Source organism: Geospiza fortis, unplaced genomic scaffold (genome assembly GCF_000277835.1).
Source record: "Geospiza fortis unplaced genomic scaffold, GeoFor_1.0 scaffold166, whole genome shotgun sequence".
In the NCBI taxonomy this organism is placed as follows: domain Eukaryota; kingdom Metazoa; phylum Chordata; class Aves; order Passeriformes; family Thraupidae; genus Geospiza; species Geospiza fortis.
In genome coordinates, this window is record NW_005054310.1 from 2,152,088 (window position 1) to 2,166,964 (window position 14,877).

Sequence of the window (14,877 nt, forward strand, 5' to 3'; positions counted from 1 at the left end):
TTTTACAATATGAGCATTGAAACTGTTTTCCAGCCTCTCTTCACTTGTTTAGAGCTACCTGCCACCTGAAGTTGAAAGATCCTTCCCTGTAACTTCCTCAGAATTTCAGTTCTTAGGTGTTTCAATTCCTGATTAGCTTTCTCTTGTTATTACCACACACCTCCACCAGACATGCTGTGTTTCTGTTACACACAACTCACACACAGGCAAGAGCAGCCCCTAACCCTCTGTGCCAGCTGCTCCTCAAACGCCCCTGCCTTGCTCTCCCAGTTGCATGATGATTCTCACATTCTCAGATTCTTTCTCCTACCAGTACTGCCCAGAACACGCCTTGTTACCCTCTTTGGTTCTTAGTCCTGGTGGATTCATATCTCTTGTTGCCCATCAAAAGCTTTTTCCAGCTTCTGCTTTACCCTTACACTTGCCTTGATGTTAGAAGAGCCATCCACTCTGATACTTCCATCAACCACACCTAGGTCAGCCTCAGAACTTCACGATCAATAAACAATCATATGAATCAGTAGGCACTAAAAGATTATCTTTTCAAGAAAGAAAACCTATCAATGGTGATGATACGGTCAGTGACAATACAGTCACAAACGGGTATCTGAATCATCTTGAGATGTTTTAAGAATCCTATGTGGCCAAAGGAGTATCAGAATTTGGGGCAACAAGAGCATTTCCTCCCTCCAGTAGCTATCCAGGACAAGATATGTCTCTTCTTCTACTAACACTCATCTCACTGTGAAGCTAATGTAGTCCTGCTTTATAATGGGATGGCACAAGTGCCAGCAACATGGATGCATAGCAAATGTGGCACAGGCTTCCAGGAAATCTTTGCATATAACACACCATTACAGTAGATAAACTGGATGTGTTCACACTACGTAGGTCTTACACAAGAGTAGAATTTTCAAACTTTACATGAAACTTATTTTTTTCCAATTGCAAATATGAACACGTGAGAATATTAACATTTATTAACAATAAAAAGCCATAAAAACTTCATACATCGGAGTGAAACTTCATTTTTTCAGTGAAAGACTTCAGCTGAAACAACCAGCACTCGTAACATGGCATTCCATCAAATTTAATTCCAAATATTTTCAGGCTTTTCTAGACAATCAGATATAAAGCTACAATTATTTATGAGACATTTTAGAAAAAAAAACCCCACAGTTCTCCATAAGTTGCTTCATAACACTAGATTAGGCATCTAGGATCACATGAAATTATAAGAAAATAGTTCCTAGCAAAATTGGTTTCAGATGTCATATTTAGGTTGCTTGTTACAGCTGTAGACTACGACTTATTTAGAAGCACAATGGAGGTTTTTAATCAGTCTCCTAAATCCTTCCTAGAAAGATAACATATCTTTACATTAGTAGATACACACTCAGGTGCATTCCAGTGTTTGGAGATTCAAAATCTAAATGCTTTTATCACAGGACGAAAGAACCTGCTGCAATATCCACTGCAGGAAGTGATTATATGTTACATAACACAGCTGATCTTTTTGTTCTGGCATGAGAGGTTTTATTTATTTATTTTTTTATTTATCTCTCAATTCTGCTTTATGAAAATGTACTAATCTGGGTAAGCAATTCACCCATAAAATCTGATAGTGAGTGTCAACACCTCAGCAAGTTAGGCTACATAATCTATGGGTGAGTTGTTCCAATACCCTTTCTATACTACCCTAGAGAGGCCTACTGTGGCAGTAACTTCAGTATCTCTTTTCCATTTAAATGTATCCCTTCAAAGGTAACTTTTTAAATAAAGAGAAAATTCTATGCAGACTTATTCTGTAGTTCATCTGGATATGTACACAAAATGTATACAGATGATAATGCACCAGTGGTATAATGTCAGCCCACATTTTCTATATAGTAAGTTTTCTTCATGCCACTGTTTTCTTCTAATGAAAATTATTAAAAAAAAAAGTGAAAGTCTACCAAGTCTAAATACAGACAAAATCAAGTTACTGCCTACCCCCTCCTGTACTAGTCCAAGAAGTAATGGACTACATGCTGCTCAGATTTCTGGTAAGCAGCAAAACAAATCCCATAAAGACAGGCACATTACTTTCCAAAGATGGTACACTTAATTTCTCACATTAATTTTAATGTTGCTTGTTCTGCATTCACCACGCAACCAGCTCTTTTGCTCCACAGCAACTGCTCTCTGCTCCCTTTCACCTTTTTGTAACAATCTGGGTGCTTCATATCCCAAGACTACTATTATTAAACTTCATGTGCAATTTCACTACTCTCACAATCACAGTTGGCTTCTCCTTTTCCTTGAGCTACACTTAAACTACTAAGAGTATGAAAAGACTAAGAGAATGAAAACACACTAACTTAAATGAAGATTTTTTTGGTTTTTTATTTACAAGAAGAGATGGTATTTTGTACGTTTCTGTGGTCAACAGGAGTAAAGAATGAAACACTCAAAATTAATAATGAAACTGGACAGCACTGACCTCTTGCACTGGCACTAGACTTCATTAATAATAGGATCATTAAATAAAGTAAGCATACATGAAGATTTTGAATGTTTAACTGAATATGTAACTGAATATTTTCAGTTACAACACATAATATTTCATCATCAAAAATGTTTCTAATCACTGTACTATGTTTAGCATTAAAATAACTTCATCGTAATAGTGTAAGAGCAAGCAAACATTTAAACATTGGTGGAAATACTTTACAATGTTATGGATAGATGATTAGGATGACAAAATTATGAGCAATTAGTTAAAATAAAAAAATGTTTTCAGCCTCCAAATTATTTATGTTAAAAAAATAACTGTGGTATTTGTCTTTGAAACATTTATGACAAGAATGGATTACCATTATGAGACTGTTTTATAAACATCACAGTCTGTTGGAATAAACAAATTCATCTTATACCATGTTCTCTGTCTTCCTCAGCATGTAAGAATATTCGACCTCCAGTAAAGAAAACCCCAAACTTGAGCAATCATTAAAAATTGTGTCTCTCTTTAGTACTGTCCAGAACATTAGTTTCTCAGTGACTGTCATTGTGGCATATAGGGCTATCTCCCAGAAGGAGCTGTATGTAGCATCACGAAGAGATGCACTGACCAGTATTACTGGTCCTCAAACACAAGTAATAGGTTGACCAGTCAGAAGACCCTTCTGGTTCTTCAGCATTTTAACTTCTGCCTAGACACAGAGGCCAACAAATAAACTAAACCAAACAAAAGAATAGCAGACAGATGCACTGCATATGTATAAAATAGGTGAAAGCCAAGAGCAAAACAAACTGGAGTTTTTTTGTCAGGTTACAACTTGCTGAAGAAATGTGTAACCTACGTGACAAGAGTGAACACAGAGTGACATGTAACAACAGCCTGTGGAAAGTACGAGGTGGGCATGTAAGCAGCCGCAGCTGCAAGTGCTACCTTGATTCTCAGAAGCTACAAAGTCAACTCAGTAGGAATGTCTCATATCCCAGAGATAAATGGCTGCCAGCCTGGCTGGTTGTGTGAGAGAGAGAGTTTGGTCATTGGATCTCTTAACCAAGTGCACGTGTCCCAGTGTAGTGTGTCCCCATCGCTAGTGGCACACAGTAACATCCTACCTGGCCACCTTGGCTTCCTGACCTGGTCAACTAACAGGGTTGGGCTGGTATCTACAGTAAAGTTCATCTTCACATTTATAGAAACACAGTTAAAGTTTTAACTAGCCTATAGCTGCTGGTATTTGGGTCTAAATTCATTATTACATAACATCCTCTAGAGATACAATTTCTGTATTTTAAAGCTTTTCTTTACACATTATGAGCAGGTGCCTGATTTTGCAATAGTAAAGATGAACTGAAGCATCATGACTTTTTTCATCTTGAAGCTACAAGCAGAAACCTAGAGACTGGGGAATTGAGGCAGGTCTTTTAATCACAGGTGTCACACTGGGCTGTGACAGAAGCTCTTAACTGCCAATCCTTGCAGATTACATGCAAAGATATTATAAAAAAAAAGGAGGATAAAAGACAAGTGGTGCTTTTGCAAGTCTTCATAAAAGTAAAAAAAGGAAGCATCAAGTCCACATTCAGCAAATCTGATAGCTTAATCAAAAAGCAGCACATCAGACAGCGCAGTGTTGATGCGCAGATGGCTAGGAACATTAAAAGAGGTAGTTATCATTATTGTTCCTTACGTATTTGAGAAAAGAAAAGACATCGTGATATTGTATTTGCCTATAAAATCAACTTCCTCAGCTAGACATTGCCAGAAGGAATCTAATGGAAATGTCGATTTAGTGAAAATCAAATAATTACCTTGTAATTACCATCTCACACGTCACATTTAATGTTAGCATCTCTAAATCAAGGAAAATTCAAAAAAGGTCTATTTGAAATCCTTAAAAAAACCATATGGGCAAATATTTTAATTGGGCTACTTTTGCTAACGAAGCTAAGTATTCCACATAGCAATATTTCTCCCTTTTTGTAGAGACAAATGTTAACATAAACCACCCTTTAATTTAATCTTCCTATCCATCTTGACAAAACCTGCTTAATTTTTGATTATTAGATTCTCTGAAATACAGCTTATTCAGACCAAGCTTCAGCCACTTCATAAAAACTACTGATTTGCACTCAAATAGCACACAGGAGCAGTCTGAAGGAAAAAACCATTTGTTCTGTCTCAACTGATGTATAGCGTAATTTTCTGAGATTCTTTCATTGCAATTTGCAAACACATTAGCTAAGTCTATGAAACAAAAGCAATCTGTACTACCCATGGCCCAGAAGAAGCAGAAGCAGAAAGTTAGAAAACATAACAAATGTCTGAATCATCTTGAGGCAAGGACATACTCTACCTCAACACAAAACATCATTATCCAAAATGTGCCTCATCTGTTTTTCTGACAAAGGAAGCCTGGCCACTGAACATCTAATACTGAACACAGTCTTAAAATAGGCTGTAGAAGAGTTTTAGGGAGGGGCCTAGAGAAGGCAAACTTACCCTGGACTAACTCAGGGAAGCAACAGTGCAGTTAGATTATGGGACTTCCAGTGCTTTTTTCCAGTTCCTGCAGTTCCACCCTCAATTCTACAATCACACTAGCCACCTATGCCAAAAGAGGAAAGCTTGTTAACACTGACATGCTGAAGTTCCCTGATGAATAATCCAATGCAGAATCTAGCAGGTGCCACTAAACACATTGCAATATTGCTGCTTTTTAAACAAAAGAGATGTAAGAGAACACACTGTGGGCAGGAAGGAGAATGTAAGTGCAGCTTTGATAAACAGCCAGATGAGAGCATAACTGCATTCACAGATAGGAAGGGACAGCATAACAGACACTGTTACAGCGAATGATTGTTACAGCATCTCTCAGCATGGATTTTAAACAAATCAAGAAAACACCACATGACGTATCTAAAATTTCATTTCAGCATCTGGCAAAAAGGAAATATCTGTTAAAAATCATCTCATTCAAGGAAACTCTTAATAGGAGTTTCTGTAAAAAAGGAACTTGAAATTGCCTGTCAACAAATCAGCAGATGCCCTTTCTGAACCTGACAGGTACTTTTTGGCATTATTGTAATGACCATAAGTACTTCATTGCACAGGGTAGAATCATTTGCTTTAATCAATTTCTACTATCACTTATGAAGTATGCAGACAATTTTCTAATCTATGCTTTGCACAGACATAAAATATGCAGATTCAGCATACTCAGGCAAAGCTGACTGTCAATATATTTTCCTTTTGACAAAAATCAGCATTTTGCCCATAAGGTTACAGTCCTGTCTCAAGAATAACTGAAGCAAGGGCTCTTAAGCAAAACTGATTCTCCTAAAATACAGTAACACAATCCACAGCAGTGTCAGTCTTCAGCAAAGTTCTATGATACATTGAGATTTCAGGGTGCAATGTGAAATGCTGCTTTATGAACAGAACAACCTGACAGCTTAAAACAGGAACATCATGGATTCATTCAGGTACATCAATAAATCTAACGTCTGTCTCTGTCAACTATTTTCTTTCTGAAAGCTCTCTGTTCATATATCAGAAAATTCAGGAGATTAGAAAACAGTAAGAGTAGGAGAAAGGAGAAAATAACAAAGAAATCAAGTATCTCCTCCTCTGGCCCTGGTTTCATTTGTTCATTCCTGATATGCCTTCTCTTCTTCTTCTCCACCTTCTCCTTAAACTAAAATGAGCATCTAACAGAGCTGATAGTTGCCATTCTTTGCACCTAAATAGTTCCTTTGAGCATGCAGTAAGAAACTGTCTTGAAGGACTTTTATTCTGAATCTTGCCACACTCATAAGAATAAGAGAAAAAAGAAGCGGAGATATTAAATTACCCTAACTGCAAAGCAATTCTTGCTTGACAAAAAATCCAGATCTGCTTGTCTTGCAATTTGTCCAGTGCTCTCTGAAAAATGTGAGTTTGCAATGACATAGAACAACAGAAACAGACCAATGTGATTTTTGATGTTTCAGCTGCCATCTTCCATGCCCATTAAAGATAATACCCTTATCTTAGCTTGTTGAAAAATACATCTGATTTCATTTTTAGCTTTGCAAATATGAATCATAAATCATTGGAAGAGACCACTAAACGTTATGAAAAGCAAAGAGGAGTCTTAAGAGGTAGATTTTGGAGAAATGTGGCAGGCAGACTGAGACTGTTTAAAAAAAAAACCAACAAAAAAAAAACAGCTGAAGAAAGTGAGAAGCATCTGAAAGGTTGAAGACTTGACAGTATTTGGCACATGACCAGCACTGTAAACAAGCAGAACAAGACAGAACAGGGAAGGAAAGTAGTGCCTGGATACCAAAAACCCCTTGTTTTGCTCTAAAATATTTTAAGGGAAATAGTAAAGTCCAGCTATTCCTGGACCAGGAAAAGCATAATAAAGTAGGTAGTTGAAATCATCTTACACTAGTTGAGCTGAGGATTACTTGAACTAAGTATTTATTTTCTTCTTTCCACCTTACCCCACCATGCCGTTATTGTGGAGGTAAATGGAATTAGTGGAGCTAATACAGGGTTAGAAGTCAAGAACTCTAGAGATGTAACCCTGGATTGGTCTCTGACTTGCTCTGGTACCACGTTTATGTCACTGTTGAGTTTCTCTACTAATAAAGCAGATACAATAATACAGAACTCATGAAGGACCTTGCAGGATTCAAGTGTGCAATATTTTGCAGGAAAGCTGCCAAATTTAAGTTTCCTGCAGCACTTAAATGGATCAGCCTACAGGGACTAGGCCTTAACTTACATCTATAAAAATGTAAACTGCAGTAGGAGAGAATCAAGACAACCCTGAGTGTTTTTAAAAATCTTACTTTTGCATTACTAAACCACGTGCCATGGGGACTAAATGTTTGCACTTCTGGGACTTTGCTTGATTTCCAGATTTATATTGCAGGACAGCTGAAGTTTTCCTTTGGCCCTAACAGCTTAAGATTGTTTTTCTAAGGCATTATAAACAGAAAAAAACCCCACCACTCTCTAAATATCCTTCACCATTTTGTTTTAAAAAGTCTTTGAAGCTACAAGTGCCTCTTACTGTTCATCTGTAAATGGCTCATCACATTTGACTCTCTGGGCAAGGTGGTATTACAAAGAAACAACATGTCTCATAATACATTTAATGTGGTTCAGTTGCCACTGCTAATAATGCTACATTTATCCTACTAAATCCCAAAGTATTATCTTTTCAGTAGCATAGGAATTACTCAGCCAAAACTGAAATATGCTCTCAAATGGAGTAGTTTAAACAAAGATGAAGGACCAAAGGACTGCAAGACTGTTAACAGTATTTTCTGGATTGTTTAAATGTAATAAAGTAAATTCAGCAACAATTCTATATTCTTCACTGTTCCATGTTTCCCCTTCACAATGAATTTCTTTTTGCTGTTTTTTTTCTTGTTGCACTCACTGTGTTACATAACTTCAAATACTCATATAAGGAATTTCTTGTAGCCCTAAATGAAATCACAGTACCTTATGTATAAGCACTTACCTGTATTTGTAGGCATGCATGCCTTTGTCAAGCTGTATCCACTCACACACATATTCCCTCTTTATTTACCCAGCTTCCCCAAAAATCACGGTCCAGCTCTATTGCATATAGATGTTCTGTATTTACTTGAGAATTTTTGTTTACAAACTATAGCACACCAAACAATAACTAACTGGATTAAGTTAATACCCATGTTTACGTCAGACATGAATTATATTCTCTATCTGATTAAAAGGTTGAGACAGAAATATTTACTTTGGATAACAAGGTGCAGTTATACCAGCATGAGCATAAAACTGAATATGTGAATAAACACATTATAAATGTAATTATTTTAGTCCCTGAATATATAAAAATGTATAGCATTTAAAATATGATGTCATGAGATATTACAGCAAAAAATATATATTATCAAAGGATCACCAATAACAGATCATCCATATCTAAGATAATGGGCTACAGAGTCTTGAATTACACAGGGGAGATGTGAGATGAGCCCAATTTAGATGCCTCCCTGGTAGCAGTAAAGAGATTTATAACACTCTGTGCAAAAGCAGGGAGGCCTTTCACACCAACGATGTTCAAAATACCTTCAGTTAGATCAGTGTACCATTCTGAAATAACAACAAACACTACAGAATTTATGGTGCAAGAATAACAAAAGAAGATGGTGCATTCCAGCCTGGACACAGCGCACAGAGACTGAGTTATTCTTTAACAGGATACTATGCTTTTATTATGGCCAGATGCCTTCTGAAGGCTTAAAAAAGTAACTAAAATAGATATTGAAAGATACTGTAATTGATAGTGATAATTACCTTGGTAGAAGGCAAAAGGCCATGCTGCAGCAGTACATGAACACCTCTTTTGTAAGCCTGCTAAGTATATTGATTTGGCCTATTCTGTACCATAGGCCTGTTTATTAAACACAGCACTTTACTTACACTAGTCTTCCAAACACCAACAGAAAACTTGGTGTCAGAGTCTTCTGAATTTACATAGTACAGATAATATCTCCCTGTTCTTTTCCACTCAGAATGAAATGGGTAACTCATTTCATAGGAGCCAGAAGCCAAATAAATTATCAGCTGTCAGTTACTGACTAGGCATCAAAAGTATATTTGGAGGCAATACTATGCATGAGTTATATCTTCTCTCTCTCTGTCTCTCTCTCTCCATATATATATATACACATGAGTTAGATCTACTCAACCACACAGCAGAGTTTTCTGCATGAAGACAGCTGCAAGCCTTGCCCTGGAGATGGCAGTCCCACTAAACCCACCTCAGATGCTGGTATTTCCCCTTGATGCAGGGTAGCAAGGGCCATGTACCACCTGAAGATAAAAAAGGCAAGACAAAACAGTCAGGTTTGGCCAGACCAAGAACCTTGAAGGAAAGTTTTAAACCTCTGTGGGCTCCAAGGATAATACTGCTGGCTTTAGCTGGTCCTCAATGCTGACTAAAGACTGACCTGGCCTGAAATTTTTGGTAGAGCATGGAAAAAAACTTCTGAGGACTACAGTAGTATACAGTAGTAGGATTACTACAAAAAGTAGACAATCTGATTTGTTGTGGGGTTTTTTTTTTTGTTTTTGTTTTTGTTTTTTTTTTCTGTTTTTTTGGGTTTTTTTTGGTTTTTTTTGTTGAGACTATCTAATTCATCTTCCTGCTTAGCTCAGCCTACCTTCTTTAAAGCAAAACCAATCTGTGGCTTTGCTGATTCTGTGTAGTTTTACAATTTCCTTCATAACCAAGCCTAAGACATCAATACTGCTTTGAAATGACAAAGAACAAAATGAGAAAGTCCCAGGACTTCCAATACTTACTGAGGAACTGTAAGACAACAAGGAAATTAATTTCCCTAGTACATGGAAGATATCACCGCAGGCACCAACTTCAGTCCTCAGCAAACACAGATAACCCTGGAAAAACCTCTAGGCTGGAATGGCCTTGAATCTTCTGCCAAGACAACAAGTTGCAGAACACCTGAATTTTTCACACAAGGAGTCAAAAGGTACCTAAATCTCTAAGCCACTGGAGGGCTGTAGGAGAGCTCAAGAACATCCAAATGTCACTTAGCATTGCAACAACAAGATAATTTATTAGTTGAAAATACCCGGAGCCTACTATGGTGGGGCAGGACTTTTTAACTTTTTCCACTATATGTAGGATGGAAGGGAAAATGGAGCTGTTTGTATTAGCTTTGCCCTTCTACAGTAATCATGTAGTTTTTGTGAGTTTTTATACTGTTTTAACTGCAAAACAGAGCAACTAGGCTGCTTCACCATTTTATATAATGAGTCAGTAAAGCCAGTCTGTGCAGTTTTCATATGCCATAACACTGCATTCCAAAGCATCCTTCATGCCTCACACTGGCTCTCTTTGTTCCCTACATAATTCTCCTCCTCATTTATAAGGAGTTAGCACATGAAATGTTTGGTTAATTAGATTTACGTTTGGCAAGTTAACTTCAATCACTACTCAGCTCTAAACATTTATGCTTCCCCCCCAGATCAACAAATATCTATTCACATCATATTTACCCTGTTTAACATGATCAGAAGGATTTTCCTGTGAGATGCTGAATTTATAAATAATAGCAATAGCTTGTGAAGAGGTAAAGACACTCAGCAAGATGTTTAAGCACACAGATAACTACTTTCAGTAGTCAGGAAACCTGTGAGACTACTTCTGTACTCAAACATACGCTCGTGTAACTGAATCAATGAACAGTACTCCCAGTCAAAGCTAGAAGAGAGACATAACGGTAAAATTCGGTGGAAAAGGCCCAGATGGTTTCTGACAATAAATCAATGACAAAAACACTCAGGGATGCTTACAGTTTTGTGTTTTGATGGCTGCATTTTAATTTAATTCTCTTTGTGGATGAAGCATGCCCTGAGATAGGCAATCTATCTCAAGTACTATTTTCTTACACTATCCGACATAGATATAACACAAGAAAAACCCATTAATTTTGGCATGTTGTAGTCCCATCATCTCGAAATTAATCCCACCCTCAGTATGGTAGTAAAAGGTAAACAAACAAATGCTAAAATCCCTACAATTCTAGCACGCAGGAGAGGCTGGATCACCTCCTCCATCTTCCATACAGACCTGAACAACCTGTTGTTCACTTGGTCAGTACTGGTTGTGGTACCTCTTATGCTAACCAGAATAGTTTCGTTCTTAACTTTTGGCTACACTCCTTGATATCTCAAACAAAATGCCTCATCCATTTGTTGCTAGTGATTATACAGATATAAAGAAGTGCTTTTAGATTATTTTAGAGATTCTTTTTCTCTCTCTTCAAAGCGTTAAAATTGTAAGAAGACACTCATCTTCACTAGCATTTAACTCCGAAACTAAAAATGATCCTATGTTGCCAAAATTTTAAGTTTAAAATGTCCTAGAGCAATTAATCGCGGTCTTCCAAGGAAAAAAATATTATCTTATGAAATAAAAAATAATTTGGGCTTTTCTTGAAAAGTCTTTATCTTTTACTTTCTCAAGCCAATCATAATTAAATTCAGGTATTGGAATATTCTCTATAATTTTCTTTTATTTTTAAAAATAAAACAAAATTATAGAGAATATTCCAATATCCTCAATTGCCCTGATTGGTCCTTTGCCTCTAAATTATCCCTATCCATGAGATATTATTTTTGAGAACTACAGATAGTTCTTTGTCATTGAAATTCACACCAGTACCAAAAAGGTACCTGATGTATTAATAGGAAAGAACACAAGTTCTAGAAGACTAATATATAATACTAGTATAACACTTACATTTGAGTCTTCTTATCTATGCTAAATATTCTTATACAAGATGTGTCTTATAGCTTCTTACACTTAAATTTGAATCGTCAATAAAATGAGAGGACCTGTCAATCCTTTCTTTATGTACAGACAAATTCTAGTAGCCAAATTTAAAGAACTCTCTAAAACTTCATTGCCATTAAATACCTTTTATCTCTCAAATGCTAGTACTTTATGGTTGTCTTGGTGATTTGTGAAAGAGATGAAAAGAATTTTCATATTTCTTGTAAAACTAAAGATAGAAGCAGAGATTCCAAATGTGAAAGAAACTAACCCTATGCAAAGGAAGCGAATGAGAGTATCAAAATCCATGAAAACTCATTTCAACATTAGCGAGATCAGATTTGGAAAATCAGGTTTTTTAGGGAAAAAGGTTAGGTTGGTTCTGCTATCCAGCAATTTCTCATTCCTTTTTAAGTAAAAAAGACATTCTGTAATGAAAACTACCCATACACCTGAAAACACTTCAAGTAACTAATTTTGATATTGAATGGGGTCTTCTGGTGAGTTGTGCAAAATGACACTGGGGAAAAAACCAATCTTTAATTATTTAAAAAATACTGCATTGACAGATAGAACATTTATTAGGAAAATTATGTATTAAATATAAAATGGGTCCTTCGTGTCATTCATCCAGCATGCCTTTTCCTATACCACGAAAGTACATTTGTAATACTGACACTGATACCATGAGCATGTTTTTAAATGGAAATTTTATAAAACTTACTGCGGCTTGAAAGCAGACATAATTTTAGACAATCTAGCCTGCTTTCATTGTCTATAGCTACCTCCTGTATTAGCCTGAGGAGTGCCTTTTGCTTTAATCTTTAATTTTTTTTATCTTTAACCTGAAAAGTTATTGAGAGAAGAACTGTCTTTTTGGTTTGGGTTTGTACATTCCCCTTGTACAAGCAAGGCTGGTCAATAATACTGAATCTTCGTCACTGCTATAGCAAGAACACATTGCATCAGATAATAACCATCCTCCTCACTGCTGTTAATTGCTCAAACTTCCATTTAGTTTGGCTCCTCAGCCTTGCACATTATACTGTGTCATGACAAAAAAATAAAAAAGGAAAGATTTATGCTCTCTTTTAGCTATCAATTTCCTGAATTTTCAAGAAATAGAACTTTTTAAACATTGACATAGAAAAAATATTATTTGTTTTTATTTAGTTAATTTGGTGGATTTTTTTCAAAGCTATTTCTATTTTGATTGTAATATTTGAAAATAAATGCTTTTTAAATAGATGTATTTATAGCACTGACAACATTGCTCAGGGACTGAAAAGACATCTTGTACTCTCCAAAAAGTAAATTTGCCTGCTAGTTCTTTGCTAGGTAAGTTTTAACAGAAGATTTATGTCTTGAGGTCAGGATGAAGCTGATGAATTTCATGAAATATGAGATTCCTTTTAAAACAATACAGACCTATTTTCAGCTCAATGAACATATATTTTTCAATTCCTCCTCCTCCTCCATTCTTCTTCTGACCTATAACCTCCAAATTCCATTTCCTATTTCTGTTCAGTCTGAATGTCCTTGGGTGAAAAGCTGGAATCAAATCAATTTCTTTCACTACCAATCTGTTCTGTCCTCTTTCAGCTCAGTTCCTGTCCTGGCTAAGAAACCATTATTTTCTGGGCCTAATGAATATTCCACCTTCTACTTGTATATGGTGTTCTCTTCATCTCCACCTCTTCTCCTGACATGTGATATAGCAACTTCTTCAAACAGGTCAAAAACTTTTATGCCTCTCTTTGGGTCTTTTCTATCTCCTTCCAATCCTCACTTTTCTTCTTCTATTTGCCTTCCTCCTCCTAGTCCTAAGTCAGTTCTTAAACTCTTTTCCTTTATCTATTCCATAACACTTTGTGTCTAATTTTCATCCCCTGACAATGCGAAAAAATGCAGTTCTTTTTGACTCTTCTGTCCAGTTCCAAACTCCTCCCCCAATTATTTCCTTCAGCTTAATTCTCCTTGCTCCTTGACCTCCTGTTCTCTTCTGGTTTTCTGACTAACTCTTTTCAAACACTAAGCAAGAATGATGCAATTTCTGTATTCCCAGTACCTTTTTCCCATGACTGTACTACTGAATATACATCTTGGCTACTGCACTGTAAAAGTGTGGATGCTTCTCAGTTCATACATGAGAGACTTCTTGTCAGTGGCATCAACCTTCAAAGCCAGAAGTGTTTGCAATTCATACTTATTATTATCCCTGCAAGTGCTTCAGTTATTCATGAAGTAAGCACAAGTGATGACAAGTGATTTTGAATTTCTGAGTTCGGTATAGAAATAGTTTTAAAATGGCTGATTTCAGAATATTAAGCACCTTTCTGCAACAGAAAAAGAAATGCTGGTTTATATTTGGACATGGAATAGAACATAGAAGCATTAGACCTTTTGAAAATCACAGTGCCTATATCTTAATACATGGCTGTTTTTTGGAGTGTTTGTGGTTGGTTGGTTGGTTTTTTTTTTACATCAAATACATTTTAGCATGGATAACAAGTTTTTATCATCCAAATGACACAACTACCTGAAAGCATGAAATTTCTTTAGCAGACATGGCACTTTGAGACTGAACTTGGTAGCTCCATGTCGGAAACAAAGACTATAAACAACCTGCAATTTTGCACAACCAGAGCAGGCCAACAGGCTGTAGAGGATACTACAAGGGGATGTGAGAGGCAGAACTATCAAGGTGGTGCATTTCTCAGTCTGAGAACACAGTTCCCTAGTTAGAGGTGATGTTCTCATTATTCTGATCCTGTGTAATAATGACAACACAGAGTATGTGGTAAGAAACCAAGTCAAACCCACCAAGATATGTACCTGTTTTTTGCTGGACTTCAAAATGAGAAGTGAACCACCCAAAGCAGGCTGCACATTAACCAGTTTTTCACTGAGAGCCATGGTGGTATCATACTATCATGTCTTAAAATGAAGCACAGCTCATATTCATAGGTCTCAAGCCATCCTGAAGTATCACTCTATTTTCTTTGCTTGAGTTCAATAGCACTTGCATTTATATTCA

The 14,877-nt window shown here is 36.5% G+C and overlaps 1 protein-coding gene across 2 annotated transcripts in view; it reads right to left on the reverse strand.

Annotated features, from left to right (window-relative positions):
- The window catches only part of SYT1 (synaptotagmin 1), a 255,317-nt gene that overhangs the window by 221,340 nt on the left and 19,100 nt on the right, over positions 1-14,877 (reverse strand). Inside the window, exon 2 of one of the 2 annotated variants that reach the window (XM_031055591.1) lies at positions 9,301-9,352. The exons of the other annotated variant lie outside the window; for it this stretch is intronic. The gene's annotated coding sequence lies outside the window, so the exon portion shown is untranslated. The remainder of the gene's footprint in view (positions 1-9,300; positions 9,353-14,877) is intronic. 2 annotated transcript variants of the gene reach the window in all.